Genomic DNA, 16,890 nt, shown 5'->3' on the forward strand with positions numbered 1-16,890 from the left:
CTTTGATTTTCTGGGGTGGTACAAGAACACATTAGGACCAACTGACACAATTATTTCAATCTACTGTAGATCCAATTGTGATGGAAGCTCATAGTTTGTGAATCAGCCTCATAAACAAATAATTTAGATTCCAGACAACCTTCATCATGTGACTTTCATGAGAGTGAATGCGGGGCGTCAAGACGAACTGAGGCGAGTCAGACTAAATTGTTCCCACATTATGTAATTCAGAGGAAGGAAACCTTTTTTAATACCAAAGGCCATTAAGATTCTTTTATCATCCTTTTCCGGCCATACTAAATTATCAAACGCACAAATCTTCCTAACTTTTCTTATGTGATGATTGGAACTGTTTCTATTTGGCGAAGCATCTGGTGTGAGATGGTAGTGATGATGAGGATGCTACTCAGCTGGTTTTAGCCAAAAATGACAAATCAAACCTTTGGTAGCAATATGTGGCTTGTTAAAGACGGAGATTTTCTCTTATCAGACGCAGCGATCACACGCACAGAAATGTGTAATGTCACTATTTCATCTCAGGTCTGAGAGAAGAACTGATAATTTCTTGTGTTGGCACATACCAGACTTTCTGTGAAAGGCTCATATCGGACAAACGATAAATTGGTCGGGCTCTAGTGTCTTCACAAAACCTCTTTAGTGAGCGTTGTCCCTTCTCACCGGTTTTATACCTTGACGCTCTCCTAGCTGCCAGTAGTTCCTCCCTCAAAGGACACATATGGATCCAAACCACTGTGGGAAAGATGGATTCTCTCTTGGCTTAAGGTGAAATATGAAGAAACTGGGTGGCCCACTCAACCAACCAGGGATGTTTCAGTCTGCAGAAAAGTGAAGGTAGTGGTGCGCAGAGTTTTGTAGATTTTTTTTTTTAGCCTATGTGGTATGTGGAATTATATGTATATGGAGGTATAGATAGTAGCAGAACAGAGCAGCTGTTCAAATCAACTGTGTTAAACAAACAAGTCCAATCCCCTGCTTAATACTAACACCCACAACAAACAGACCAGCACTCTCTTTCTCCCCTGATGTAAACTGTAAATCTGATTAATTAGGCTACTTTGAATATATAATACTCTGTCCATCCGTGGGTCCCACACACACATGCACACGCACGCACGCACGCACACAGTGTTGTACTGTATGAGATTATATGGCAATTACAGTCACACTGACAAAAATGAAAGCTGATCCTTGGAGGGGAAAAAAAGAGAAAATGTCACTCCAACTTTTGAGTCCATCCAGAGATTTCTGAGCTCAGAATCACAGCATTCTCTTTTGATCACACTGCTGCCGTCTCTCTCTGATACACAGGTGGATTATTCCCCCTAAATCTCCCAAATCCCTAATCCTATTTATCTCAATGCCACACAGAAAAGGTGCTCTTTTCCAACTGCTCAGCTTATGTGTATGGATGTTAGTCTTACGTGCATTTCTACATCTGTGAGGACCAGTGCGGGACATTAGCGTAAGCTCAGGTTGTTTTCACTTTAAAAATGCTCTGTTTTAGGTTTTATTTCAACAAAAAGGCATAATTCACGTTCATTTTGTTTCAAGTTATTATTTGGGATCCAAATACAGAAATTAAAATGATTGGGTGACAGAGTGTTTTATGTATAGTACATTGTTAGTGAGAAAATCTAATCCAACCCATCCATTACATTACATTCATTTTGCTGATGCTTTTGTCCAAAGTGATTCACAATCATTGAGGCAGGTAGCATTAAGGGCCCAAACTGGGATGACCTGGAATCGAACCCCGACGGTGTAACCCGCTAAGCTATACCATCTGCACATCCAACCCATTCTTCTTATCATTGTGGTGTCCTAGATTACTGCTATTATTAAATGATCAATTTGATTTTGCAGCTGCATTAACCCAGCAGATGTGTCATACAGTTGTTCATCGGTCGGGAGGAAAGTTGTCGTCATTGTTATGCTGTTAGTGGACATCACTTAAACCGAGCAGAACAGTGGAAGGAAGACGAGCCACAGTGGGCCCAGATTAAATTGAATTCCCATGAATACGAGTCGAGGATAACGGGAGTGCAGCTGCTCCCAGCATGAATAAAACCAGGCCTTTAAAACCGTTACATCCTGTTACGCCGCCTTCAGTCCTCCTCCTCCTTTCCTTTCTCCTCCTTTCTCTAGTCCTCCTCTTAGTCTCATTATGTTTCCCTCCTCTGTTCTACCTTCCTCCAAAGTCTTTGTCTACCGAGGGTGTTTTTTTTCCTCTTCTTACTTTTTTGCTCTTTTTGTCCCTCCAGGCCCCACACTCCCTCCTTCCCTCATCTTTCACTTTGTTTTCCACAAGTCCCCAATCCTCTCTTATGTGGTAAACTCCTTTCAAAAATATACCCACCTTTCCTCTCCTCTAACTCCCCTGAGCTTATTCACTCCCAGCCTCCCCAGGTAGTCCACCGTGTGTGTGTGTGCACGTGTGTGTGTGCACGTGTGTGTGTGTGTGCACACTAATGAGCTTAGAGCTGTCTCCCTCCCAAGGTGAGGTGCCATGCTGAGGTGATCAGCACCACTGGAGCCGCAGGTATCAACCACAAACACCTGCTTGGTTGAGCACACACTCACACGCACGCACGCACGCACGCATGCACCCACACAAACAAAATAATTTCCTCAATCCTCTCGTACACATATAAATGCAGAATAAATCTTTACTTTTCTCTCTCACACAAACAGTATACAAACACACTCACACACATTAAATACAGTATTCATCTCTCTACCTCTCACACACACACACACACACACACGTGCACAGACACACACACACACACACACACACACACACACAGAGCTGACTGCTGCACTGGGCCGATAGCACAACTCTGTCCTGTCAACATGCAGGATAATCAGCTGCTGGGGATTGTGGGTAAGCTGTAATAATCCCTCGCATGGAATATGGAAAGCATCAGAGAGTTATTCAATAGGACAGAGATAAAGGTGTGTGCATGTTTGTGTGTGTGTGTGTGTGCGCGCGCGCGTGTGTGTGCGTGTGTGCTTGACTGAGGCCTTTCCATCTTTAGTATCTTCACCTGAAGCTGACTGTCAGTCAGAGTTATGAAAACACACACGCACACACACACACACACACTAATATCAGTCTTCACCCGGCAGCTACACAACAGCTCAGCCGCTTCCCAGAGAAACTGCCGCTGCTGAAATGTTCCCTGCCAAAGCAACTTAGTCTTAATTAAGAATTACATCCTGAACAAGCCTCATTTAGTCAGAAGAACACCAGAGAATACTGTCATAAATATCTATCAAGGAGCAAACCCTCCAGCTCACATCTTAATCAAAGCCACATCACGGTGGTACAGTCAAATGAGGATTTTAGTTGGAGCCTGTTGTCATGTGTGGATACTCTGTGTTTATATAATCCGCGAGTTACCACCATGTGCAGATGTTGGTCGCATTATTAATCATCAAATGTCAGTGAATGATTTTTTAAAGGGCCCATATTATGCCCCTTTTACACAAGCTACATTGGTTTTCAGGTGTGTGCACTACATGTCTTTGCCATTCCATGTCAAAATACCTCAAGGATCAAGCCACACAGCCCCCTCCTCTTTCTGTATAAACAGCCCTGTGAGACTATGGTCGATTCCAGCGCTTTCCTGCTCACTCCTCGCCCCCCTCCCTTCGTGTACCGCCTCGCTCCTCTCCGGGTCTGCTGCGCAACTACGGCGTTGCGCTGCCATGACAACAGTCGCATGTGACAAGGCACAAACACGACGTGGAGACCCGGGAGGCACAGCCAACACGTTCGCAAGAATACACACAGAGCACAAGGGGCTGGGCAATAAAATGATAACGATATGTATTGCGATAGACACGTAATCAATATCAATAGAAAATGCGTTCGATAGAACGTTTCGATCATTTTTTTTTCCTCGTTGGAAGAAACCAGAGCAAAGAGCCACTCTGGCCGGCCGCGAGCTACGCCGGCCGGAACACTTATATCGTGATACAGTTTTCAGCCATATCGCCCAGCCCTAAAGCACATACGATCTTGAAAACGTACATTTGCCTCCTCCGGAGCTTCGCCTCGGACAGTTGGAAAGGCTCCGTCTTCCAAAAAGAGATGGGTTGCCAGTCCGGCGTTTTACTGGCCAAGGTTGGAAAACTTATCTGACGAAGTTTGCTTGGCACAAACCCGAAGGTTTTCACCAACTGTGGCTGGAACATTTCCATCAACAATGAATGCAGTCCACTCAGCTCTTGCGTCCTCTGATGCTGGGAGTCGATGTACAGACTTATGTTGGTCTGTTCATCCAACTCATTGTTTTCTTTTCATTCTCCGTGGGCTGGCAGACACCCCAGATAACCAAATATACGTGGAGGCAGGCTGAAAAGGTGCCCGGAGCATAATATGGGCCCTTTAAAGAGGCAACAGGCCACTTTTGTGCCCCTAGTGGTTCCAGGTGGTATTGTTGTTTGGTCGTTGATGCTGTCGTACACGCTGCAGTAGCAAGACACCAGTTAAGCTGGGCGTACACTGGGCGATTTGAGAAATGCTCTTTTTAAACTTCAACTCAAACTGTCCGGGTAAATCGTCTGCGATGTGAAGCCAAAGCTCAGAGTTGATGTGCTCACACGGTTCGACCGTCAGCCACGACTTGTCACCCTGCGGCTTGTGGGCACCAATATAGGCGCGGGTGGTGTGTTTTTTTCTATCGCCATTATGCTGTGCAATCAGTTTTAACATCGTCATTTCCAGTTTAAGCTAAAAACGTGACTATTTCCACTTAAATATAATGTAACTGTTCACAAAAGGCTTGTTAGCTAAAGTTTCTTTATGGTGCTCTGTGTTTCCAAAGAGCAGATCCCATTTTTCGACACTGTCTCATACACCTAGTTTGTCTTGAGTAAAGTGAAGAAACAGAAGGATTCATATGAAACTGCTGGATTATTCATCAATCTGATAGTCGTGATGTGCACATCTGCCTCTCTGACCCACATTTGGTGTATGCACTGTAGGCTGTACAACAATGAGATGTTTTCCAGCACTGTAAATAAACATAATTTTATCATTACTTACTTTTAACACCGAAAAAATTTATATACAAACTCTCATCCTCACACCATCAGTGGCTGGCAGGTGAGGTGTGTGTGTATGCATAAACAGCTTTTTGAAGAAGTTCTCGTAGGTCTTTTTCAGACGAGACATTTTGACGCGTCGCAGTAGGAGAAGCTCCGGTGTAAACGATGAAATTAATTACTGTGACTCGACACAACGGAGTGTTGTCAGAGACACCTGCGTCTTCCCTGTTCTAACAAGACAAAACGTCTGCTGTGACAAAGATCTGCTCACATCCACAGGATATTTTAGATGTGAACATACTGTAAAGTGCAAAGACTGGTTTATACGTCTGCGTTGGGCAACATATGTTCCTTCAATAATTGTGATTCATGAGCCCATTTTTTTTCAAGTAGGTCAACAAAAACAACCAGCTTTGGAGGAAGTGATCAGAAAATTGATGAGCAGAAGGTTTTTTCCCCTTCGGACTGACATCATCTATTGATCACCCAGTTGATAGCTATAAATGTCCGCTGATCAGAGACATCGATTGTCTTGAACATGAATCATTCCAACTAATGCCAACTGTAAGTGCTTAAACACACATGCACACACAAACAAGAGTCAGACAAGAACATTTCTAGTCCGCAGCAGATAATATATATATATATATTTTTTTTTAAAGAATAAGAAACGTTCTCATCAATCATCAGGATGAGGAAGGAAATGAAAACTTCTTTGTCACCCTCTGGGCTGTGCTAATCCCCCATCTTATTCTTTTAGCCTTGGCTCTGTGACAACACACAGACACACTCGGCGAGCAACACACACAATTATACTGGAGGAAACAGCTAACAGCGGATACAGATCCTAAACGGTGTGGGTCGTCCCCAGTGTCCGGATTTTCGAGGGTTTTAATCAGTTAAATATGTGCGTGGCTTCGTGGCTAATCTGCTGGTTAATCTCACTAACACTTTTTTATGGGATTGCTCGCTGCGGCAAGGATTACCGCACCGCAGATCACAACCTGATTTCCATAATCCTCCTCTTCTGATAAAAGTATGTTTTGTCCCCCATCCTGTCCCTTTGTCAGACTGTGAAACAGCAGCATTTTATTTCATTTATTTTTGGGTGTAATTTCTCTAAGACCAACGCAATGTCTCAGGTTGTGGAGGAAAGGTACTTCAGACAGTCTTTACCTCATGGTAAACGTTCTGGAGGATTCTCCTGCTGTCGTCTCACATGGGCTCACTCAGACATTTTCCAGTAATGTTACCAATGGGCTGGCAGGAAAAGTTCTGGAAAATGTCTGGAGCAACATTAGCGTTCTCACATACAGCCCCTCCAGAAAAGTTCAGGAAAATGTCTGGACTTCAGTGCATGTCCGAAAGCAGCTTTAGTTTTGTTTGGAAATGACTGATTTTACATTTGTCAAAGGTCAAATATAGTGAAATAATAATAATGTTTAAAACTAACATTTTATAATAAAACAGAATAAAATAAATAACTGAATATGAATAATAAAACCATAAAATAACAAAACACTCCATTAAAAGGAGGTGCTTTTTATTTTTCATTTTATGTTTAAACAATATCTGAGACCTGTCAATGAGCTATGACCTCTGTGGACTGGCTTGAATCAGTGGTTTCCTTAAGTGTAGAACAGAAAAGAATTATGGCCACGAAGATGATGATGAGGATGATGGCTGAGCATCATAATGATAACAATTACATTAAAATAAGTAAACAGCCACATTGTCGCCTTCAAAAGGAGCATTTTGGACTCATGTGCAGTACTGTATGTGTTCGTGTGGGTCTGTGCAACATATTTGCCAGTGTGTTTTTTATTATTTTTTAAATTTTTTTATCTCTTGCTGTCTCTCTCCACTAGCCTCCATTTTCTGCTCTGAGGGACCGGAGAATTCCCTCATGGGGAGAGAAGCTATGATAAAGTAAGCAGAGGAGAAGTGTGTGTGTGTGTGTGTGTGTGTGTGTGTGTGTGTGTGTGTGTGTGTGTGTGTGTGTGTGTGTGGGGGGGGGGGGGGTTCTGGGGAAGAGGAGTTCTGGGGAAGAGGGTGAGGAGAGAGAGGAGGTAAGGACATTGGAAGCAGAGAGAGATTGAGAATTAGGCTGGGAGTTGAATATGATCAGGGGAGGAAAGACTGAGAAGAAGATGATGGGGGAAGGAGGACGAGAAGAAGGAGGAGGGAGGAGTGAAGGAGAGCGGGTGCAGCCGGCGTTCTGTGGTGATGGTGGTGGAAATGGAGGTTTAACTGTATTACACTCTGGCAGCTCCATCTCCATCACTTTGCGTGTGAGTGTGTAAGTTCATGTGTTTACTTGAAGACTGTGTGTGTGTGTGTGTGTGTGTGTGTGTGAGTGTGTGTGTGTGTGTGTGTGTGTCAAATGTGTGTGTGTGCTATTATCACACCCACGGGGCCTTTACTCTGTCAGTGCTCAGTGAAAATCAGCCCCCATCTCTCTCCTGATCCATCGCCACCTCTATCTCTCCCCTGCCACCATCACTCACCCCCCTCCCCCGCCCCGCTCTCACCTCCATTTTTCACTCTCCTCCTTCACCCCACTCCTCTCACTTCACGCTGGCACACACACACACACACGCACACGCACGCATGCGCAGGTAGTGTAGATTAATGTGTGAGTGTGTGTGTCTATGAGTGTGAATTGATTCAGCCTCTGCCCTTTCTAAGCATTCTACAAGCTCCATTGGCCTCTCACTCTCCACTGAGCAGCATCTGTTTCACACTCCACTACTGCTGTATGCCACATCACTCCATCTCTCTCTCTCTCTCTCTCGCTCTGTCTCTCTCTTTTCCCTGCCCTCTTTTGTTTTTTAGTACATTCCGTATTCTCACCGATTCTTTTGCCAATCTGATTTATTTCAAGCCCTCTCCCTTGCTCTGCCCCCCCCCCCCCCCCCCCCCCCACACACACACACTTCCTCCTATGTGCTCTGTATCGATTAATGCTCAGTTGGATAGATTGAAAATCTTAAAGGGTTTAGGGAATATTGACAATAGAGTCTTCGCTCTCGGTTTTGATGGCCTCCCCAGAGGGATCCTGGGTTTAAAGAGCCTAATTCTTCCGTTGAACAGTTAGGTCCAACAACTGATGCAGTTTATCGGTCAGATGCGGAAAAGTGTGGATTCCATTAAATCTTTTCACGCAGTCTTCATCAAGCGCTGTGAATGGCTAAAGATAACAACAAAAACATATTATTCTGCTTTACATTATATCGCAAGAATTGATCATGTATGGAAAATAAGTGAATATTTAAAAACACTCATACTTACAAAAAATAAATCAGAAAATTGATTATCATATGTTATTAAGCAAAAATAAAATTCTGAGATATCCCACAAAATCATTAAAAATCCCTGCTGAAAATGTATCACTGTTTCCTTGTATGACAGTGCTATGGTAAAGTATCAACAAGTCCTCCAACTCGTACGACGAACTATGTCAAATGTGGTTAAAATGACCAAATCAACCGTTTACTAAAATATCGCCTCTACCGGTTACAGGAGGTACGCCACAAATACCTTTCGGTTAGGCTTTGGGAAAGATGACGGTTGTCATGATTACAATAATAAGTGTAGTTACGGTTATAGGACGATCATATGGTTAAAAGTTGTTTACTGGTGGTTGGAAATGCAAAACAAATTGAAGTCTCCCGTTGTAAAGACCAATGTTTTGTCGGCCCATCAAACCGCCCTGACCTCCTCTGTATCTGGACTTAGCCGCTCTCTAACAACGTCACCTGACTTCCTCCTGTCGCTCATGTCTTCACTACTACAGCGACTACAGGGCTTTGTCACTTCATCGTAAACGTGCTGTTTGATGGTATTTGCTGAAAAGACTGACGCAAGCAGCAGTTTTCTTTTCATAACCTGTCATTGGTTAAGGACACAGTTGGAATTCATGTCTGCAAATCATATTAGACCAGGTGAGTTGAGGCTGTGCTCAGGCATCGTGGTGCTGCCAGGTAGCACAGACTCTGAACAAAGGTAGTTTGTGTGCATCTCTAATTTCCTCAGGAGGGATCACAAGATGAGCTGTGACTCACAGCTCAGAGAAGATAATTACTGTTTCCTCCTCACTTCTATTCCTCTCTCCTTTCCTTCCTTCCTTCCTTCCCTCCCTCCCTCAACTCTCCCTTTTTTTCCACTGCTCTTCCTCTCCAGCTGAGTGATTACCCCTCATTAAAAATCAGAATAAAACATTGTTAGCACAGATCGTTAGGGCGCTCTCTCCCGCCTCTCTCTCACCCACTACTCGTCGTTAGCACTCAGCGCGGGCACTAAACGGGCGGCCTTTGAGGAATGTTATTCTAATTCCAATTAGCTCTCCAGGCTTGGAGGGGAGCCAAGTCCCCGAGAAAAACACTAAAGCTACGGGCACGCGCGAACCAATGAGAAGCAAATAAGGGCGGGCGAGTGCGGGCGCGTGCATACACACACACACACACACACACACACACACACACATACACACACACTTGCTTGAAACAAAACACACACACATGCATACATACATATCACACTTATGTGATGTGCACACTCATTTTGAAGAGACCAAACACGCACACACGCACTCACACACACACACACACACACACACACACTCAAGTGACACACACATAATACTCTCAGAATAGCAGTGGCTAATGGCTTTGGCAGCACTCTCACAGGAACCTGAAGAGCAATTAGGCTCCAAACTACACATTGTAAATCCCCTCTGATTACCGTGTGTGTGTACGTGTGTGTCTTTGTGTGTGGATGTGTGTGTTAGTTAAGTGGTGTTTATCTGCCACCAATTACCTTGCCCCTGCCACAAGAGACTCACACTGGATAAATGGAATCTATACACACATACACACAGACGCAAATTGAGGCAAAAATACACACCCACCCACACACACACACACACACACACACTGAACACACATGCAGTGTATGCACTCAGGTAAATGTGCACTATCATACAGTAAGCAGGACTCACACACACACACACACACACACACACACACACAGTCGCTGTCTTATCAGTTTATGTTGGTGTGACTGGAGGATTTAGTCACATGACCTGCAAGACAGACGCAACCAAGCGCCAAAACTAATTTCCACCTTCAAAGACTCCCTTATCTCCTCAGACACTGTGTATGTGTGTGTGTGTGTGTGTGTGTGTGTGTGCGTTTGCGCGTGCGTCTGTGATCGTCTCTGTGTGTCTCTGTGTGTGTGTACATCATGTGTGTTTGCCACTGATGTGATGTCCTCTGACAGAAAGACTTGCAGCAAATCATGTATCTCTGTCACATCTGCATCAACTACAAACACACACGCGCACACACACACACACACACGCACACACACACACACACACGCACACAAAGCAAAATGGAGAGAGACAGACAGATAGATGGATGGTCGAGACACACACATACACAGCAGTACATGGGGAGGTGGAGACACATATAGGGCAAATGAAGGATGTGAAGCGTGGAAAGAGATGGAGGGAGAGATGGATTTAAAGAGGGTGGGAGACACAAAGAAGAGCCGCCGCTGATTAACTGTCACATTTCCTTCAATCAACAGACAAATAGAGTCGGACAGAGCCAAAGTTCAGGAGACTGTTTCACAGGGGCCTCTGAGGTAGCAACGCTTGTCCAACCTGTGGAGGGGAATATCAAAGGTGAGCACGAGGGGAAAACAAGCGGCTGAAAGAGAGCGGCACACCTGGAGGTATGAGCTTCTCAAGCGACAGCAGCAGCAGCAGCAGTGTGTTGTATATTTCATGGTGCTCTTTTGAAGTTGTCCCTACATTTTCCACCGGCTCTTCAAAGGTCAGGCTGCAACTGTGTTTCACCCCCCCCTCCTGTACACCATGACTCTCTCCATCTCCTCTCCACTCTCACTGATGTTTCACTCATGTTGTATTCTCTCTGTTCACCCCTCTTTCCCCCCCTCTCTTTTCCTCTCTCTCTCTCTCTCACACTGTCAGCAGTGATTTCTCTCGAATCACGTGAAAATCAGAAGGAAATCAAACCCGTGCGGTATTTAATTCTTGCTGTGTGTTCGCTCCAAAGAGCCTCAAAGAGAGCCAGGGCGGCAGAGCGGGAGCCTCTCTGACCTACACGATGAACAACAGATCAAATGTATGTGGTTGAAAAGGCTTGATATTCATCTTTGTATCAGATGCTTTTTTTGCTGTACACGTAAAAGCTCATGTTTAATTGCTGCCTAATTGTCTACTATTGGGATGTTTTACGTAAAAATGGATGTAGTGTAAAAAATAACTGCAAATGAGCTTATTAATCATCAGGTGAGTCGGAGCAGCGACTCTATCGTTAGGTGTAATTGCTCTGCTAATGATTCACAAAAAGTCAGACAGGAGGTGATGGTGTGTGTGCAGGATATTCTGTGTGTTTGACCCACCGTGTTTGATAATGTGTGTCCTTGTCTGTGTGTGTGTGTGTGTGTGTGTGTGTGTCTGTCTGCGTGTGCTTGGCTGTGTGCGATTTGTCGCCCCCATCATATCCATTAGCATCCTCCTGACCTGGAGCTGTTCCAGCCAATCAGACGTTAGCGTGCTGTCAGCAGGTGTCGTCAGCGCACGGTGAGATTTATCAAAGTGACAGAGCGCACCACACAGCACAACAGCAGCATTTATCTCCCTCACACACTGCACACACACAGACACACACAGACACAGACACACACACACACACACACACACACACACACACACACACACACACACACAGAACCTTGTAATTCTATCTTGGTGAGGACATTCTTTGGTACAATGCATTCCCTAGCCCCTTGTCCTAACCTTAACCATCAAAATAAATGTCCAACCCCAACCCTGACCCTAACCTACACCCAATACAAACTCTAACCCTAAAACCAAGCCTTAACCCTCAAACAACCCTTTGAAGGTGTGTCAGAAAGTGAGGACCGGCCAAAATGTCCACACTTTCCCAAAATGTCCTCACTCCGTTAGATCTGCACACTGGAATAATCCTCAGTAGGGAGCATTGACTTCACCCTAACCGCTGAGAAAATGACAAGAACATCACTTTTACTGAAGAGGAAGAGGACGCTCGTGCTGAGCAAGACAAACACTGACGAGTCATACGGCAGCCGGGAAGGTGGACAATTATGGCGGCGTAATTTCCACATCATTTGAAACAGGAGGCACACACAAGAATGTGATAAGCTAATTTTTTGCTGCACTGTAACTTACATACTATAGTTATAATCTATATTTTTCATGCTTGTAAATTAGTTTTCTCCTGTGTTCCCTGAACGCGTTTTATTTCCTTGCCACCTCCACCTACCATCCAGACCTTTCATCCCCACCACAGTAATCATTCCCCTTTATTCCACTGTAAACCCGCCACCCTGAACCACTTTGTCTTTAATTGCACTCATACTTAAATGAATAGTAAACAATTAATAATGAATAAAGATGTAATACTAATTTTAGTTTCAATACTTTGAATACATACTTAATATGATGAAGTATGATGATCAAACTACAAGTTGTCGTAAACCAGCATCCATCTTTAAGTTAACAGTTTAAAAAATGCTCACTGTAGTTTCCTCCCTTGTATCCTAGGTACTTAAATACCACATAGTGGACAAAAAACGCCCACAACTTGAAATTCCTTATAACTTTAGTTCTGAACATCTGCACTGCAGACAAAACTCTCACTCAATCATAGATGTGTGATAAATGGTCAGTATCTTGAGGCTGCACTCTGATCATATAAACCTCACGATATAGATGCGGTGATGAAAAGCTGGTGTGAATGCCCTAACTAGAATTTTTTCTACTCAATTTAATATGTCATAATTACTTAAATACAACCTCTGACTGCATCTTTGGCGTGTGAACGGCTTCAAATTGCTTTTTTTGGTTCGTTGCCCACAAAATGTTCTGACATTGTTAGATTTCTCCCCTCAGGACAGTCCTCACACTGATAACACACACACCCATGACCTTTGACCTCTCACTCTGCTATGACCCCGTCATGATGATGTACAGCAATCCCATCATCTCCATGGTAACATGAACTAGTTGCACAAAGCAGCGCCACAGGGGAGTGTGTGTGTGTGTGTGTGTGTGTGTGTGTGTGTGTGCGTGTGTGTGTGTTTTTGTGCATTTGTCACTGAAGGGGGAGCGGTCAGAACACACACACACACACACACACACACACACACTCACACACACACACACTCACACACACTCACACAAACACACACACACACACACACACACACACAAACACACGCACGCACGCACGCACACACACACACACACACACACACAAACACACACACACACTAATAGGGATCTCCATCTGTCTATGTAAATCAATCCTGACCTTTGTTGAACTTTGGCTGTGCAGTTTGACAGTTAATCACTTGATAAGTGTGTTATGTGTGTGTGCGCGCGTGTGTATTTCTAGTGTTTTCATTGTGTGTGTACGTCTGTCTGTATGCATGCATGCATGCGTGTGTGTGTAAGCTATTGTGTCGTGTTTAGAAAAACAGCAGGCCACCAAACCATCAGACAAGATGGAGGTAGCACAGTGTGTGTGTATGTGTGTGTGTTGTGTGTGTGTGTGTGTGTGTGTGTGTGTGTGTGTCTGTGTGTCTGTGTGTCTGTGTGTGTCTTTGAGACAGAAGGGGAAAGCGTGAGCAAAAGAGGTGATGGTACCAGTCCATGAGAACGATGACATGTGATGTTTGGTCATGAAATAACTTAATATGTGTGACTTCATATGTATTTGTATTTGTTTGAGTGTCTGTGTCTTATGTTGTTTGTTTTAAATGGTAGCTGCTTTTAACCAAATCTTATTTTTCCTGTGTGAACAATGTGTCGATATCGGCTGCTGTCGTGTGTGATGAGGGTGATCAATACGTCAATACAGTTTCTAGACAAGATCTCTATATTGTTGTGTGGGACAGGAGGGTCATTATGTTAGTGGGTGCCTGCATTGTGTGCAGACACACACACCCACGCGTACACGTGTCAATGCCAGTGGGCTTTATGGATGAATGTAAATTCACACAATCTGTCTTTTCTATGCTGTTACTCGGATAATCCACAAAATATCTACGAGTAGAAAGACTTTTTTAAATTCTAGAGGGGATTGCCTTCTCAGACAGGAATACTGATGTCTGGTGTCTGAAGGTGATTCAGTTCATAGAGAGATAGAGGGGCAAACACACACGCACGCACACACACACACCACACACACACACACACACAAACACACACACACACACACACACACACACAAACACACACACACACACACACACACACGCACTCACACACACACACACACACACACAAACACACACACAGAGTTCTCACATTTACCTAATCAAGCTAATCTGTCAGATTAACACACATAAAATGTCCACTAATGGCTGTCCGTCCTTCTGCAGACTGTCGCTGAGATAAACAGCAGAGCAGCATCTCCTCGGTCATCAGACAAGAGAATGTAATGTGTATAAATCTTAACAATGGTTTTGGTTTAATAACAAACAGATTATTGTTTAATTGTCTCGGATGGTGTAACATTTAACTGTGGCCTTCTTCTGCAACTATTTGACTTTACTTGCATTTCCCACGGGAGATTTTAGAATTTGTTTCTGGATAAGTTTTTTCCTTTTGTTTGCTATGTTATGATATAGTACAATTGTTGTCATTTGTTGTTACTTTCCATCTTATTTCAAGTGGTTCAAATTCAGGGAATTTTAAGTTTAACTTGTCAGCAATTTTTTTTTTTTTACATGAATTCTATTAGAATTTTGATAATGAGATACCTTATATGTGTCAATGTAAAATAACAGCGTTAAATGCTGTTTACAATGCAACAGCACTTCATATTACAGGCACAGTACAACAAGTCATTTTTTCAATATAGGAGGCTGCTGCCCTCTTGCCTGCAGAAGTGGAACAGCAGTGTTGTTAAAGTGTACTACTGCATTACTGTAACATCCGCCGAATATAAAACTTAGGAAAACTGATGTGATTGTTAAAATCCTTTATGGTTGCACAGTAATGCTGTGCATTCAAAGAGCAAAAGATAAAAATCAGTGCCATAAAAATTCAAATGAAATCAGAAACTACTACATTTTACTGTAAGAAGCTATGATACTGAAACAGTAAGTCCCCTCAACACACACACACACACACACACACACACACACTGAAGCACGTGTGCCAGAAAACCAGACATTGCTGAACGCATTTGATGACATTGTCAAAACCAGACATGACAAATAATTATCTGGTGGGTGCACCAGACACTGTGTGTGTGTGTGTGTGTGTGTGTGTGTGTGGATTTGTACAGACAGTCTGCCATCCCAGATGTCATCAGAGTGACCAGTGGTCCCATTGTCTGACCTCTGACCTTTCCAGATGGTGACACCCTACTCCCTCCATTGTAGGCCAGACACACTGTGTTTGTGTGTGTGTGAGTGTGTGTGTGTGTGTGTTTGTGTGTGTATAAAGTTTTAAAAACTGGATGTGCGAGTTTTGAACAAAGCTTGCAGCATGAAATGCAAGATGAACCTGATATATGTATGATATAATAATCTGAGCATACCAGCAAAATTTTTCCTGAGTTCATAAAGAGCCGATGCCATTTTATATTTAATCTTTTTTTTAAGTAATAGAGCTTCATGTGTTATGTATAACTTCGTCCAATATAAACTGAAAGCAAACAAGTCAAACCTGTAATTTCACCACAGCCTTGTTGTTGTTCTACCTTTTCTTAAACTGGAGATGTAAAAGAGAACAGAGAACTCTGTCTCTACACTAATATATTCATTACTGTCATTAACCTCTCTGCATACACAGTCCCTTATCTTATTATCCCCATGTTACCATCGAACACACAACACACGCGCGCACACACGCACAACAATTCACAGCTGCTACCCCCACCCCCTCTACCCCGACCCCACCTCCACTACCCCACATGTTGTTTGACAAATGAGTGGTCTCGCCTCATCAAGCACATGACAATGTAGACAGATGGGAGGCGGAGACAGTGACTGTGCCAACTCTGAATACACACACACATACATACACACACACACACTTAAGGTTGCATCATATTATAAGTGATAAAATCTTTTTTTTCATATTGGTCATATTAGGGGATCTCCAGCCTGCAGTGGAACTATTTGTGTTAACCAGACCATTAATACATACAAAGGGTTTGTTGGATGGATATGTACGTTGTAACTGTAAGTAGATCGTTTATCTATATTGCTTTCAACATTTTAACGTATTTCTTTGATAAATACTCTGAAAATGAACATGTAGTGTTACACTTAATTAGTGCCGTGCTGTTTTTATGATTAATATCACTCAGGAATTGTTGCAATTAATTAGCACTGGATTGGCATAACAAAACATTAAATTATATTATTCATAATTATACACACCAATCAGCCACACAATTAAATCCACCTGCCTGCATGTAGTTTTAATGTTGTGGCTGATGGGTATATGCAATGTTTATTAGCAGCGATTAATGCAGTTGGCTATTTGAGTATTAATGTTTTATTATAAATGCTTAGTTCCTCCAACAATTTTGTTGTCACATTGTTGATCGAAAACCAGAGTCATGAAAACTAATCAGGAGCATTTAGTTGGGTCTTAAAGTTCCAGTGTGTCCCCTGTTGGCCACTGGTCCAGCAATCCCCCCCCCCCACACACACACCCATGCACACATGCACGCACGCACGCACGCACGCATGCACGCACGCACGCACGCACGCACGCAC

This window comes from Scophthalmus maximus, chromosome 19, assembly GCF_022379125.1.
Source record: "Scophthalmus maximus strain ysfricsl-2021 chromosome 19, ASM2237912v1, whole genome shotgun sequence".
Classification (NCBI taxonomy): domain Eukaryota; kingdom Metazoa; phylum Chordata; class Actinopteri; order Pleuronectiformes; family Scophthalmidae; genus Scophthalmus; species Scophthalmus maximus.